We start from the raw sequence: 16,297 nt of genomic DNA on the forward strand, positions 1-16,297 counted from the left end.
AGCAGTGCTCGTACGTGCGCTGCGGTCCCTTTAAAAAGGCTGATCGATGGGGGCCCTAAAAGTCAGACCCCAGCCTATGAGCTATTGATGGTCTATCCTGAGCATCCCAAGACCTTTCCTCAGGATCAAAGCCCTTACAATCTACCAGGTAGAGGGTCCTCCCTCCTACCTTCTTGTAGTCCAGGATATCCTTTACCTCGAAGACTTCGGAAGAACGCCTGGGAGAAATTGCAGAGCCAGTAGATTTACTGTATCAGTTCAGGACCACAGGCTTAAGGAGGGACACGTGGAGCGAGTTGGGAATCTTGAGAGTAGGGGGAAGCCATATCTTAAAGATGCAGGGTTGATTTGTTGTAGAATCTCAAAGGGACCTAGACATCTGGGAGCGAATTTGTGGGAGAAATAATTTTTGAAGATAACCAGACTTTGACTCCAGGAAGAAATTGGGGAGGAATTGTTCTCTTCCTATTGGCATATTTCTTTATGTGATCCACTGCCTGCAGGATCACAGACTTGGTTTGCGGCCAGATGTGAAGAAAGCTTCTAAAAGAAGAATTGGCTGCAGGCACTTGAGATGTAGCCGGTACAGACAAAGGAACACGAGGATGTTTGCTGTTAACAATAAAGAATGGAGAAGAAGCAGTAGACTCACTCATGTGATTATTGGAAGAGAAACTTGGCCGTTAGATTGTGGGTGATAAGCAGAAGAAAAGTCAAATTTCACATCCAAAAGTTTACACAGGGCTCTCCAGAATTTAGATATAAATTGTACACCCCGATCAGACACGATATGGAGGGGTAGTCCGTGCAGACGAAAGATATTTTGAATAAATAAACTTACCAAACAAGGAAAGGAGGCCAGACAGAGGGACTAAATAAATTTGCCATCTTAGAAAAATGATCCACCACGACCCAGACAGTGATACATCCAGCAGAAGGAGGAAGGTCGGTAACAAAATCCATGACAATGTATTGCCAGCGTCCATCAGGAACAGGCAGAGGTTGGAGCAGACCAGCATGTCTGGAATGGGTAGCCTTGTTTTGGGCAAAAGAAGAGACATAGTCCACAACATCTTTAGGCAGCGTGGGCCACCAGTAGTGACGAGAAACATAGTCCTGAGTCTTATGGACACCACATGCCCAGCCAACTTGGAATTTTGACCCCCGATGAGGATTTTTTTTCTGTCAACAGGATGAATAAACATTTTTCTAGGAGGAATGTCTCTAATCTGCAGAGTGTTAACAGAAATAATCCTAGAAGGATCAATGATATGTTGAGGGTGGTCCTCTGAGTTATCAGTTTCAAACAACCGAGACAGGGCATCGGTCTTTATAATTTTATCAGCAGGACGGAAGTGAAGTAGGAACTGGAACCTGGCAAAGAACATCTGGGTTAACGAGGGTTCAGTCGTTGTGCAGACTGTAAATAAGTGAGATTCTTGTGATCGGTGTAGCTGATAATAGAGTGAGCAGCCCCCTCTAGCAGGTGCCTCCACTCTTCTAAGGCTAATGTGACGGCCAGTAACTCACGGTCCTCAGTAGAGTAGTTGCGTTCTGCAGGAGAGAAGAGTTTAGAGAAGAAGCCGCAGGATACTGCCTTACCCTTGGAGTTTATTTGAAGAAGCGTCAACCTTCAACGAGAACTGCAAGTAAAAAATATACAAGAAAAATTGGTCCGCTCACCACTCATTCGAAGTAAAGACGTCACATTCCATGAGACTGGAGCAGTACAAGACGAGAAGTTCGGGTTCAATTGACGGCAGAAATCTGCGAACCCAAGAAATCTCCTTGAGGACGTGGCCACTCTAAGATGGACTTCACTTTCTCCGGATCCATCTGGAGTCCACGATCTGAAATTATATAGCCCAGAAAGGGAAAGGATTTATTTTTGAATACGCACTTTTCAAGTTTGGCGTCGAGGCTATTCCCCCTTAACAGCAACAGGACTTGGCGAATATGATTCCGATGCGTCGTCAGATCTGGTGAGCAAATCAAGATGTTGTCCAGATATACCACCACACAGACATACAATAGATCCCGGAAGATGTAGTTTACTAATTCCTGGCACACAGATGGTGCGATACACAGTCCAAAGGGCATCAAGTGAAATTTGTAGTGACCATCTCTGGTGTTGAATGCGGTTTTTCATTCTTCACCCCTACGGATACGGATCAAGTTATAAGCCCTGCGTTGAAAATCTTGGCACGAATTTTGTCGAAGAGCTCAGAGATTAGCGGCAAGGGGTATTTGTTCTTGACAGTGCTTTGGTTTAGACCATTGCGCCATTACCTAACAGCGACCGAGGTCGCAAGCGCCGCATATCTATATCCACGGACATAATCCGTGTCTGAAGAATGTCGAATGTATAGACCGAAACGTTAAACCTGTTTTTGGATTACTATTTTTCGCTATATGTGAAATACAATATCACTTATTGCATAATACCTTGGAGTGCTGAGTTACCAATTTTTATACGTTGGCGTGGAAGCCTACTCATGCACCCTTGAAACACGGAGTGCTGTGGGATCAAGAAAGTACCAGTGATTTGGTTTAGACCACGGTAGTCGATACATGGTTGGAGAGATCCATCCTTTTTTTTATGAAGAAGAATCCGGCTCCGACTGGAGAAATAGACCTCCTGATAAACCCACTCTCGAGGTTCTCCTTGACCTGAGCTGACATGGCCTGGGGTTCAGGCAAGGAGAGAGGACAAACCCGTCCACGAGGTAGTGAAGCTTCAGGGAGCAATTCAATTGGACAATCGTAGGGACGATGGGGAGAAAGGAACTCAGCTTCCTTCTTGCTGAAGACTTCCGCAAAACAGGCACACAGTGAAGGCATTCCAGAGAGTGACTGATGCATCGGGGACAGGACAGGATGAACCTGAGGTAGGCTGCAGTGAAGATATCGGGATCCCCCTTGGAGAATCTCTCCGGAAATCAAGTCGAGGACAGGAGCATGTTGGCGAATCCATGGCAGTCCCAGCAGGATAGGGTTAATAGCTTTTGGCAGGACATAAAAAGCTATTTGTTCCGAGTGAAGAACTCCCAATTGCAACTTCAGAGGTTTGGTGACAGAAAGAATTGGATCAGGCAGAGCTTGACCATTCACAGAAGCGACCGCCAGAGGTTTCCCTAGAGGAATTATGGGCAAGTGGAGACGGTCTGCTAAGGCCTGTTGGATGAAATTTGCAGCTGCTCCAGAATCCAGATAAGCAGGAATAGAGTGCGATTCTTCACCACTACAGATCGTCACAGGAATTGATAGCTTGGGAGAGAATTTTGCAGTTGGCGTCGATCCACCTAGGGTAGTCTCTCCTACCAACCCTAGTTTCCCAGCTTCTGGGGGCATTGACCCTCATGGCCACAGTACAGACATAATCCTGCTGAACGTCTGTGCTGCCGCTCCTGGTCAGGCAGACTGAGTCGGTCCACCTGCAACTGCTCTTCAGGGACAACAACTGAAGGATGGAGCAGAGGTCTGTGGAACCTAGGCACCAGTCTGTAGGACCTTTTTTCCCTTCGAACTTCCTGAGTGCGTTCTTGGAACCTCATGTCGTTCCGAGTAGCTAGAAGAATTAGGGCATCCGAGGAAGATGGTAGATTTCGGGCTGCCACACATGATTGATTTGAGGAGCTAATCCTTGGCAGAAGGTTGCCACCAAGCCCTCATTATTGCAGGCAAGCTATGCTGCCAAAATACAGAACTGGATAGCGTACCCTCCTACTATCGAGTCCCCTTGGCGGAGAGTTAAAAGGGAAGCAGCTGCAGAAGACATTCGGCATACACAGTGCAAAAATTTTCCCGCAATAGCTGTCGATTGGAAGATTCCGGCCCCTCACGTTCCCAGATAGGGTTTGCCTTTGCCAGAGATTTGTCAGAGAGGAGGGAGACAATAAAGGCAACCTTAGTAAGATCAGAGGGGGAAGAGGTGTGTGCAACTGGAAGTGGATCTTGCACTAGATAAGAAAGCCCCTACAGGTTGTTGCATCCATTGTAAAGAGGTGGAAGTGGCAGCGAAATTCTGGGCCCAGAACTGAGTGGAAAGATTGCGGGCAGTGGAGTAGGTAAGGCAGCAACAGAAGAAATATCCAAGCGTGTGGCAATAACATTGACCGCTAGCAGAACCTGATCCTGGCGTGCTCGGAGATCTCGCATATCTGCTTGCATTGCTTAGACCTGTGTCTTAGATTGACCAGCGGGGTCCATGGCCTGAGAAAACAGTCACGGGTATGTTGTATGTGGACCCACTGGGCCGCTCCGCCGTAGTGGAGTAGCAGCTGATCAAACAAAATGTTAATGACAGTCACTAGGGAGAAAGTACCTGGGTTGTTGGCTTGTGCCGGATAATCAGAAGCAGGCTGGTGCCGGACTATCGGAAGCTGGCTTGTGCTGGACTATCGGAACTTGTCTCAGTTACTCGACTTTAACACAGAAGTCGTCTCGGACAATGGACTCAGATACTGGATACCGGATAAGGGATACAGCTAAGGAACCATTTGCATGATAAACACTGGCAAAACACAACGTTGCTCAGGCAAAGTGGAAGTGGACAGGGTTACCTTTAAAGTCCAGGGTATGTTGGGATTGGCTTGGGGTGAATTTCACTGGTATTGCCACACAACCCCCTCACTGGTATTGCCACACAGCCCCCCTCCCTGTAGGTAGCGCCATTGGGGCTCACTCTAGGAGTGGAATCCCCAGCCAGAGTGCTGCTGTTGCACTGGCCGGGGATTCCTCTCCTGCAGGAGCCCCTGACGTCACTGTCCATATATGGGTAGTGACATCCGGGGCTTCTCCAGGAGCGGAATCCCCGGCCAGAGCATCGGCAATGCTCTGGCCGGGGATTCCGCTTCATGTGGAGCCCCTGATGTCACTGTCCCTATATGGATAGTGACATCAGTGACTCCTACTGAAGCGGAATCCCCGGCAAGAGCATAGGTAAAGCTCTGGCCGTGGATTCCACTCCGGGAGGAGCCATGATAGCAGCGTCAGCACCCGGTGGCCGAGTCGGCACCCCCTAGGGTAGTGGGCCCCTGTAGTCGCCCCCTTAGTTAGCCGGGTGATGACGGATGTGTTCTGTTAGTCCTTCTAGAAATTTATGAATAAATGAACAACTGTTGACACTTGTCAAAGGGGCGTGTCCCTTCACGTTGGGCAGTTTCAGTCTGTGTAGGGGCACACCCCCAACAGTTGTCAATGTATTCATACATTTCTAAGAGTTTTAAGAAAAGATGCTCCAGAATTGATATTTCATGGGGAATACAATTATTTACTAAATTGAACATGACAGAAGAGGTGACAGGTCTTCTTTAAATAATAATTGAATCATAATAAATGAACCCCTTCCCGACTTATGACGTATACTTATGTCATAGCCGGGTAGGGGGGAGCATGGAGCAGGCTGATGGGCTGATCCCACTCCATACTACACAGGTGTTGGCTGTATGATACAGCCGAAATGTCTGTATAACAAGCCGGTTCCAGTTCGAGCGGGATCCCGCTCTTAGATGGTGCAATCAAATTTTTTTGCGGCATGTAAGCCGTTAGAAAGAGGGAACGGCTCCCTCTGACAGCCCATTCCCCCCTGCGAGGCGATCGCCCCTAGGTATGCTATCTTTGTACTGTTATTGAGCCCTGCCTACAGCAGGGATTAACAGAAGACTGTCAGAATTACTATATACTGCAATACGTTAGTTTTGCAGTATATTGTGCAAGCGATGCACAATCGCTGGTTCAAGTCCCCTAGAGGGACTAATAAAAAAAGTTAAATAAAGTATTTTTCTATACAAAAAAATATTAAAGATAAAAAAACTAAACTTTTCCTATTTGCCCCTAAAGCATTGTAAAATAAAAATAAAATAAACATAACTATTATCAGCGCGTCAATAAAAGTCTGAACTATTATAATTTAAAATTATTTAACCTGCACAGTGAACACAGTAAAAAAAATCTATTTCAAAATGCCAGAATCGCTATTTTTGCTCACCTCATCTCCCACGAAAAATGGAATAAGAAATTATCAAAAACTCGCATGTACCCCAAAATAATACCATTAAAGACTACAGCTCGTCTGGCAAAAAATAAAAAATAAAAAAGTTATGGCCCTCAGAATGTTGAGACGCAATTTGTTTTTTCCTTGTAAAAGTAGTAAAACATAAAAAAAAAAAGTTATAAATTTGGTATTGCCGTAAACGCATTGACGAGCAGATAAAGGTTAACATGTCATTTATATTGAGCGGTGAACACTTTAAAAATTAAACCCAAAGAACTATGGAGGAATCGCTGTTTTTTTAACCACTCCACCCCACAAAGAATTGTTTTCAGTTTCCCAGTACATTATATGGTTTAATAAATGGTGCCATGAAAAATTACTACTTGCCGCGCAAAAATCAAGCTCTCATATGGCTTTATCAATGGAAAAATATAAAAGATATGGCTTTTGGAATGTGGGGAGGAAAAAACAAAAAAGAAAATCGGAAAAATGGCTGTGGCAGGAAGGGGTTAAACAAATTCTAATATGTGCACTATCTGGAATCAATTGGAATGTGTTAAAAATGCACATTGCAATTTTTTTTTAAATTGAAATTCTGATGATGGGGCAACCTCTTTAAAACAATTGGGCTGTGTTTCTTTTTATGTATTGAGTACGGTCATGTAAGTGTGATTCGTTTTCTTACACCTGCATAGGTTATCTCTGAGCTGACATCCCGGTAAACAGGTGCCTGCACCTTCAAGTCCGTTCTCCTAACACACCATACTGTTCTATTTGTCCTCCTCCTGCATAGCAGATAGCGAGCCTCATTTATCAGTCATTACTGCCAAACCTGCACAAATCTATTTATTTCATCAAATGTAGCGTTACAGTCAAATTGCCCAGAACTGCCGAATGCTCCAGAAAATGCTTAAACCAAGGGATGTAACCTAACTGGACAAATGCTGAATTAACCTCTTTACTGCTGTTACTATATTAGGTAGAATTAGGTATATTAGGTATAGTTATAATAATAATTACAGGGTTTTCCTCTGGGATATTTAACCCCATAATGACCGCCCTATAGTGTTTTTACGTCGGCCGTTCAGGGTAGTTCTTCTGAAGCACCGCCTTTTCACGGCGACACTTCAGAAGAAATTTTCTCGCATCAGGCTCCGGTTGGTTCCTGTTGCTGTTGCTAATAGCCTTGGGATTCAGGGCATCGCTCGGACACCACTATCAGTGGTCTCTGATCATACATATCATATATTAATATCAACCACTGCATCTGAGTGCTTTTAGAGGTAGGGGGCTCCCTCTCTCACCCCACCGGCACATCCGCGATGCAATGGCATGGTGCTAATGATTTTAATGGCAGCCGAGGGCCTAACAAAGGCCCCCAGGTCTGCCTTTAGTGATTGCCTGTTAGGCCATGCCAGAGGTATGAACGGCGATCCGTGGCCATGGACGCTACAGTATCCCCACTCTTATGCTCCTCTTCTTGGGACCAGAGCAAGAGAGGAACTTCTTAATGAGAGCAGGCGCACTGAGGTTCTCTTCCGGCTCCCAAGACCTCTCCTCAGGACCAAACCCTCTTCAGTCCACCAAATAGAAAGTCCTTCCTCCTACTCTTTTGCAGTCCAGAATCTCACTCACCTCAAACACATCAGATGAACCGCTGGGAGCAATTGCGGGACTGGGAGTCTCACTGTAGTGGTTCAGGACCACAGTCTTCTGGAGGGACACCTGAAAGAAGTTGGGGATTTTCAGGGTAGGAGGAAGAAGAAGCTTAATGGAGACAGGGTTTATCTGTTGCAATATCTAAAAAAATCAGAGGAACCTGGGAGCAAACAAGTATGGAGGCACCTTTAAACTAATGTTCCGTGAGGACAGCCAGACTTTGCTACCTGGAAGATACTGAGGCGGCTCTCTACTCTTTATATCCACTTTTCGCTTCATGCAATCGACTGATAGCAAAATAGAGGACCGTGTCTGTTGCCAGATTTGCAGAAAGTCCCCAAATGCAGAGTCAGCAGCGGGCACCTGAGATGTAGCAGACACAGGGAGAGGTACTCTAGGATGTTGACTGTACACAACGTAGAATGGTTTGGAAGATTCACTTGTGTGGTTGTTATCGAGAACTTGGCCCATGGAAGAAGCTTTACCCAGTTATCATGCTGCAAGGAGATGATGTGGCAGAGATAATTCTCCATGATCTGGTTAATCCTCTTGACTTGCCCATTGGACTGGGGGTGATAGGCTGAGGAAAAGTCCAATCTCACATCCAGGAGTTTACAGAGGGCTCTCCAGAATCTTGAGGTAAATTGAATCCCCCGATCGGACACGATGTGAAGGGGCAAGCCATGCAAGTGGAAGATGTGCTGAATGAAGAGACTCGCCAGTCAGGGAGCAGAAGGTAGGCCGGTCAGCGGGATAAAATGTGCCATCTTTGAAAACTGGTCCACCACCACCCAGACAGTGTTGCATCCTGCTGAGGGAGGAAGGTCTATGACAAAATCCATCGAAATGTGCTGCCAGGGAACATTGGGTACAGGCAGAGGTTGGAGCAGGCCGGCAGGCTTGGAGTGAGCAACCTTGTTAGAAGCACACACCGTGCAGGAAGAGACAAAGTCCACAACATCTTTGGGTAGCGTGGGCCACCAGAAGTGACGAGTAATCAGGTCTCGGGTCTTACGAACACTAGCGTGCCCAGCCAGTTTAGAGCTGTGTCCCCAGCGGAGAATTCTTCTCCTGTCTTCCAACCGAACAAAAGTCTTCCCCAGAGGGACGTCTCTAACCTTCAAATGATTGGCAGTGACGATGCAGGACGTGTCTATGATAATTTGAAGGGACTCCACCGTGTAACAAGGACAAGGGGGCATCCTCTACGTCTAGAAGAAAAAAGGTTTCATCACCGTCACAGACGGGGATTCTTTACTGTTGAAGCAGTAAGATTATGGAACTGTAGCGTCCAAATGCAATGGCGTTCACCGACAGGAGGATCCAAGAAATAAACCTGAAAGCACTCTAGTATTTGGATTTCAAAGAAAAATTCTTTTATTGTATTCAATACGTGAATTCGTCATCTGGTTTGTGGCGATTTTATTGTACGTTTCGGCCCAACCTAGGCCTTTTCCACAATCGCTTGATGGAGTGGCAGTGTAGTTAAGAGCTGCAGCGGCGTCTACCAGACGCTCCGATGTCAGAATAATGTAGCAGACATTATTCTGACATCGGAGCGTCTGGTAGACGCCGCTGCAGCTCTTAACTACACTGCCACTCCATCAAGCGATTGTGGAAAAGGCCTAGGTTGGGCCGAAACGTACAATAAAATCGCCACAAACCAGATGACGAATTCACGTATTGAATACAATAAAAGAATTTTTCTTTGAAATCCAAATACTAGAGTGCTTTCAGGTTTATTTCTTGGATCTTCATTGTGGGTTTTCCAGCCCGAACCTATATAGCACCAATTTAGCGCAAATTTCAGGAGTGCCTCCTTACATATTGATAAATATCACCGACAGGAGGAGTTGGTCTTGCCGTGACTGGAGGTCTTGCATCTCGGCCAGCATGGCTTGTGTCGTCAAGGTCTCAGTCTGTCACAGTCTGTGGGAATGTGGACCCTCTAGACCGCACCGCAGTAGCAGGGAGGCAGCTGGACAATTAACAGAGCACCCCAGCAATACAAAATCCCACACTAGGGTACATGAATAGTCCAGGTACTTCCAAGGCTTTGGCACGGATGGAGGTGGATGCAGCAGGTTACGCCAGACATGATGGATGACAGCAGGTGCAGCAGGTTACGTCAGACGTGGCAGAAGACACTGGACATGGCAGATGACACTGGGCGTGGCAGACAGGTGCAGTGGGACACGACTCCTTCACTAACAGGCTCAGGAACAAGAATACAGCACGGGATACAGGATACAGGTAACAGGGCACAGGGAACAGGATTACACTGATGGACCATTTGCAAGACTGACATGGGAATACTAACAATGCTCAGGCAAGGATCAGAAGGGCAGGGCCCTTTTTATAGTCCAGGGAATCATGGGCAGTTGACAATGATGATTCCTTTTGGCGTGCACTGGCCCTTTAAGCGCGTGCACGAGCGTGCGCGCGCACCCTGTGGGACACAGTGGACTGGAGCAGAGGTGAAGTCTCCTAGGAAGTAGATGCGAGCCAGCACTCACAGATCCATGGCTGCGGCCGCCAGAGGGTTAGTAAATGGACGCTACAGTTTCATAATCTTACTGCTTCAACAGTAAGGAATCCTTGTCTGTGACGGTGATGAAACCTTTTTTCTTCTAGACGTAGAGGATGCCCCCTTGTCCTTCTTATAGGCCTAGGAGTGAAAAAATCATTGGAAAGATCGCCCCTAAGCTGTCTTTTTTCTAAATTGAATAGCCCCAGTTTTGATAAGCTTTCCTGGTACTGCAATCCGCCCAGTCCCTTAATTACCTTGGTTGCCCTTCTTTGCACCCGTTCTAGTTCAGCCATGTCCTTCTTATACACAGGTGCCCAGAATTGTACACAATATTCCATATGTGGTCTGACTAGTGATTTGTATAAAGGCAAAACGATGTTATTGTCATGAGCATCTTTGCCTCTTGTGGTGCATTCCATGATTTTATTATTTTTGCCATGGTAGCAGCTGCCTGGCACAGGTTGCTAAAGGTAAATGTAGTGTCATCAATATCCCCCAATTTTTTTCAGTAGTAGTTTTACCCAGTGTTTTATCATTTAATGCATAATTGTAAAATCTGTTTACTCGGTTTGCCATTTCTCTGCCAAAACCTCCAGCTTCCCCAAATCCCTCTGTAGCATTGCATTATCTTCCTTTGTGTTGACTATTTTACAGAGCTTAGTATAATGTTAAAATAATGTGATTATACTCTGGAAAACCCCTTACAATGTCATTTAGAAACATATTAAAAAGAAGAGGGCCCAATACTGATCCATGTGGAACCCCACTGGTAACTGCGACCCACTCTGAGAATGTACCATTAATAACAACCCTCTGTTTTCTATTACTGAGCCAGTAGATAACTCAATTACACATATTTTCCCATAGTCCCAGCAGGGCTGAATGGGAACAGCCCTTAGTGCAGGCCTACTGTATTACCTTGGTTGTTAGGGAAACCCAGTCTCACCCTGGCCCACTGGGAAGTCATACAGAAACAGGAGGATACAAACAACTAAAAGAGACACCGGGACACACACAAAATGGTAAGAGAACAAAACACGCAACCATTTACACTAACTGGTTGGTGACCAGGAAACACCCCACACTTCCCTCCCCTGTTGAGGGGTGTAGTCCTCTACAGCAACCGCTGACAAGTCAAAGTCCCTCAGTCGGGTTGGAACAAGTCCTCGGTTGTTCCGTTCTGGATAGTGGGAAGCCTCTGGCCCGGCTACGGCTGGTCTTTGAATTTAATCGTCTGTCTATCATGCCTCTGTGATTAGATCTGGTGAAACAGCCACCCACCACTCAAGTTCAGGCAGTGTCACCAAGAACCCGGTTGAAGGCAGAGGCACTTTTTCCACTTGCTCCCTAGGGAAGTTGCAATGTTTTAGATGACTCCGGTGCAGATTTCGTAGAGGTCCTCCCGATATTCTGGCTTGACTTCGTACACAGGTAGATTTGTATACAGCTGCTTCTGCACCACGTGTGGGTGGGACTCCCATTTGGGCACCAATTTTCCAGCTCGGCTGCCTCTTTTGTTCCGCACTAGGACACTATCTCCTGGAAACAGTGGTGGAACTCGGCCTCCAAGGCATGGTGAAAGTTGGTCCCTGTTCACCAGCTGCTTGAACCATGTCTCTGGCCCGTCGTAGTTTAGCTTGATGTTCCTCAATCCACTGTGAAGCAGTATATACTTTAGTTGCCTCTAGGGGATCCAGCAAAATGGACATCGTCAACCTTCTGGGTCGAACAAACAACAACTGGTATGGGGTGAAACTTGTAGTGTTATGTACAGTCTGATTGTAGGTGGACACCACTGTCTAAAACTGTTCGGACCGTCATTCATGGAAATCTTCCCCCAATGTATGTATTAATCCCAGCAAACTTTGATTAAAGCGTTCACACGTGCCATTACCTTGGGGGTGATATGGGGTAGTGCAAGACTTCCTGATTCCATGAAGCCGACACACTTCTCTCACTAACTCTGCTTCAAAGATTGAACCCCTTGATCAATTAAGGTTCTCTTTAGGCAGCCGTAGGGCAGTAACACATGTGTCCACAACAGTTCAGCTGTGGTTCGTGCAGTTTGGTTAATCGTGGGGGATGACCACAGCAAATTTGGAAAAGTCTTGAACACAAACAAGTGCTTATCTGTGGCCTGAGGTCACTTCTTGAACGGTTTGAGAATCAATAGTAAGGAGGTCAAATGGCTCTTCCACTGCAATGGCCTGTGGGGGAATAAGTTGTTCAGCTCCCTTGTGTATGGCACAGTTGCAACACTCTTGACACACTTTTTTAATAGTAACTGCTAAGTTAGGGCTGGAGAAATATTGCCGTACTTACTGTTCTGTTTTGGCACGTCCGCAATGGCCACCTAACTCGTGAAGCAACCAGCATGTCCCTTCGGCCTGGGTTTTAGGGAGCACCAGCAGCCAAATATCTTGCTGTTCCCTAGAGAGGTGGGACTGTCGGTACAATATTCCGGAACAGAGTTCCAATCTTTCTCAATGCTTAGCTACGGCTTCTCCCCATGGACTGAGAGTTTCCTTGTCTTGTTTGCTAGGTCGACTTTGATTCTGCAGCCAGCGTATGATGACCTGTACATCCTTGTCCACCCATTGACCTTCTGCCCACTCTTCCCGATTGCGCATCTCTGAAATTTCTGCTCTAGTATTTTGGGCTCGTTTTTTCATTAACCACTTCTCGACATTTGACGTATCCATATGTCATAGTCGGGTAGGGGAAGTATAGAATCCGCTCCATATGATGTGGGTGTCGGCTGTATGTTACAGCCGACACTTCACAGTAACGAGCGGGATCATGCTCGAGCGCGAACCCACTAGTTTAACCCGTTACAATAGCGACTGCAGCATTTAAATGGTTAGAAAGAGGGGAGGGACCCCCTCTAGCAACTCATCGCACCCCCGCAATGCAATCGCGGGGTGGTGATGCTTGCTATGGCAGCCTGGGGGCCTAATGAAGCTCTGCCACTTTTGTGCTCCTATTAAGCCCTGCCTCTGACTAATAAAAAAATAAAATAATAATAAAATTAACTAATAAAAAAAGTAAAAATTATTAAAATAAAGGTTATTTTATGTAAAAAAAGAAATATAATAATATTAAAAGTTAAAAAAAACAACCTTTTCCCATTTTCCCCCTAGAGCATTGTAAGAAATAAATAAATAAACATAAATGGTGTCGCCGCATCTGTAAAAGTCTGAATTACAATATATCATTATTTAACCCGCACGGTGTACGGCGTAAAAAAAAATGTAAACGCCAGAATCTCTATTTTTTGGTCACCTCATCTCCAACAAAAAATGGAATAAAAAGTGATCAAAAAGTAAAAAAAAGTGATCAAAACCTTGCATGTAAAATGGTATCATTAAAAACTACAGCTTATCCCGCAAAAAATTAGCCCTCATACCACTTAATCGACGGAAAAATAAAAAAGTTATGGCTCTCTGAATTTGGCAACACAAAATAAATTAAATTTTTTACACTTTGTTTTTTACTTGTAAAAGTAGTAAAATATAGAAAAAACTATATATATTTGGTATCGCCGTAATCGTATTGACCCAAAGAATAAAATTAATGTTGTTTTAATGGCACAGTGAATTCTGTAAAACCGAAGCAAAAAACAATGGAGGAATCGCTGTTTTTTAAATTTTCTAGCCCACATATAATTTGTTTCCTGTTTCCTAGTACATTATATGGCACAATAAATGGCGCTACGAAAAACAACAATTCATCCCGCAAAAATCAAGCCCTCATAGGACTACATCGACGGAAAAATGAAAAAGTTATGACTTGGAAGGTGGGGAGGAAAAAACGAAAATGAAAATCTGAAAGTTGTTTACAAAGGGAAGGGGTTAATGGTGCGGCCTCTTGCAGCGGTGGGATTTCTTCTACTTTCAATACTTCATCTAACTCACGGTTCTTTACAAGGGTTGCGAGATAACGCCTCAGCATTGGAATTGCTGCGGCCTGGATGATAATGCATGATATAATCAAATTGGGCTAGATGAGCCACACAGTTTTGTTCCATGGCACCCAACTTGGTTGTACCAAGATAGGCTAAGGTATTATTGTCTATGTAAATCTGGACATGGCTTCCAGCAAGGTACTCCAAAAATCTCTCTAAATTTATGTGCTAGAATTTGACGTTTTTTATCTAACAGAGTTATAGAGATCTGTTATGATGTTTTTATGACTATATTGTCTTTTATTAATATCATGTAATAAAATAGTTTTCTTTCTTTCTTTCTTTTTAGATTGTATACACACGTTGGGATATTGTAAACCTTGTGAAGATGGAACTCCGGACTGAATTGTATTATATATTTTGCTTGTCTTTCAATACCCCTCTGCCACATATATTCTCTCCATATGCTGTTGATTAAAAAGGTTTTCTTATATAGATTACTATTTTACTTTGAGGTACATGTACAATGTTTTTTGGTATAACAATACCTTTTTCTTTGGTGCCCTTTCTCTTGCGGTGTTGATCCATAATTTATGGATCAGGTCCCATTGAGAATATGATGCTTATACATCTTTTCCACTGATGGGGTACCTCCTATCTGGTGATACTCCCTCTGTAAGCCCCCTTCGGTTAATACCTGGTGGGCTGTCCTTTTCGCATGGTGCTGCAGGTATAACGGATGGGGCTCATGTGGGTCTCGTTCATTCTTGCGTACGCCGTGATATGGGCGATCGCTGAATGATGTTCTTGGGGATTAAGATGTCCAAGGTTGTAATGTATAAGAATGAAATTGACATGCCTCCTTAACATATGATATCTAATTAATTAAATTTATATTTATATGGTAATTCATTTATATATAGTGTCATCATGGAGATGTAATGTAGGTACGCAGCACTGGATTACTACGCTGTTCACTGAATGTTTGGAGCGTGTAACCATGGAGCCAGGAACTAGAACGTGATGACGTGACACTTAGTTTGTTGTGGGGACACGTGGGCGTGTTACTAAGTGACGGCGACCCTGTTATAACGTATACTGAATCCTGCGCATGGGCAGTAGGGATAGTTGAACGCCGCAATATTAAAACTGTTTTATATGAGATCTAGCTGTATTCTTGAATCATGAGTCCAGTTATCGATCTACCAGGGTCTTGTAAGTGATTTTGTTTGTATGTGATTTAATAATTATTGATGTATTTGTTATTTTTGTATAAATTGTCTTGCACGTGAAGTTGCATATGGAATCACTGTTATGATGTAATTTCCTATAAACCACATGTTGCACTTTGTTTAATGCTTGAGAAAGACCCACATTGGGGTCGAAAAGTCGCTCTCTATTATGGGGAAATAAAAGTTGTTGACACTCTTTTTTGATACTTTGAAACAACGTGTGCTGCGGTCTCTCTATTTTCTTGTACTTACATTGAAGTTGGATTGGCTACGACTCGACACGGCTTGCACAGGATTGAAAATTTTTCTCATAAAAACGACTTCGATGAGTTTTTGGGTCGTGATGTACTGCTGATCTCTTTTCATGTACTGAGATTGTTTCTGGGGCTGTACATATGTACTGAGGTTGGTCCTGGTGCTGTATATATGTATGAGTTTGGCTCTGGAGCCGTGTCATGCCCATGGCCGTCGGCCGCCATGTTTGCTTACCTCCTGATGGCCGCAGCCATGGATCAGTGAGCACTGGTCCCCATCTAATCCTCAGGAGACGCCAGCGCTCACTTCCGCTTTGCTCTGCTGTGTCCCGTAGGGTGCGCATGCATGCTCGTGCCCGTTCATAAAGGGCCAGCGCACGCACCTGAAATAAAGACCAAATTAGCCCACGAGCACCCTGGACTATAAGAAGGGCTCTGCCCCTTCCTGCATTGCCTGAGCATTGTTGTCATTACTCTAGTTTGTCTCTGCAAATGGTCTCCTAAGTGTCTTCCAGTTCCCAGTGTTTCCCGTTCCTGCTACCTGTAACCTGTATCCCGTGCTATCCTGGTCAAGTGCTGTATCGAGTTGGAGTCGTGCTGTGCTGTGTACCATGCCTGTCCTGTTACACCACGCCTGGTGTCGGCCTGCTGCCAAAGTCCCTTCCGAGCCTGCCTCGCTACTGTCTGAAGCTACCACAGGTACACCTATACGAACTATAGACT

Source organism: Rhinoderma darwinii, chromosome 12, assembly GCF_050947455.1.
Source record: "Rhinoderma darwinii isolate aRhiDar2 chromosome 12, aRhiDar2.hap1, whole genome shotgun sequence".
In the NCBI taxonomy this organism is placed as follows: domain Eukaryota; kingdom Metazoa; phylum Chordata; class Amphibia; order Anura; family Rhinodermatidae; genus Rhinoderma; species Rhinoderma darwinii.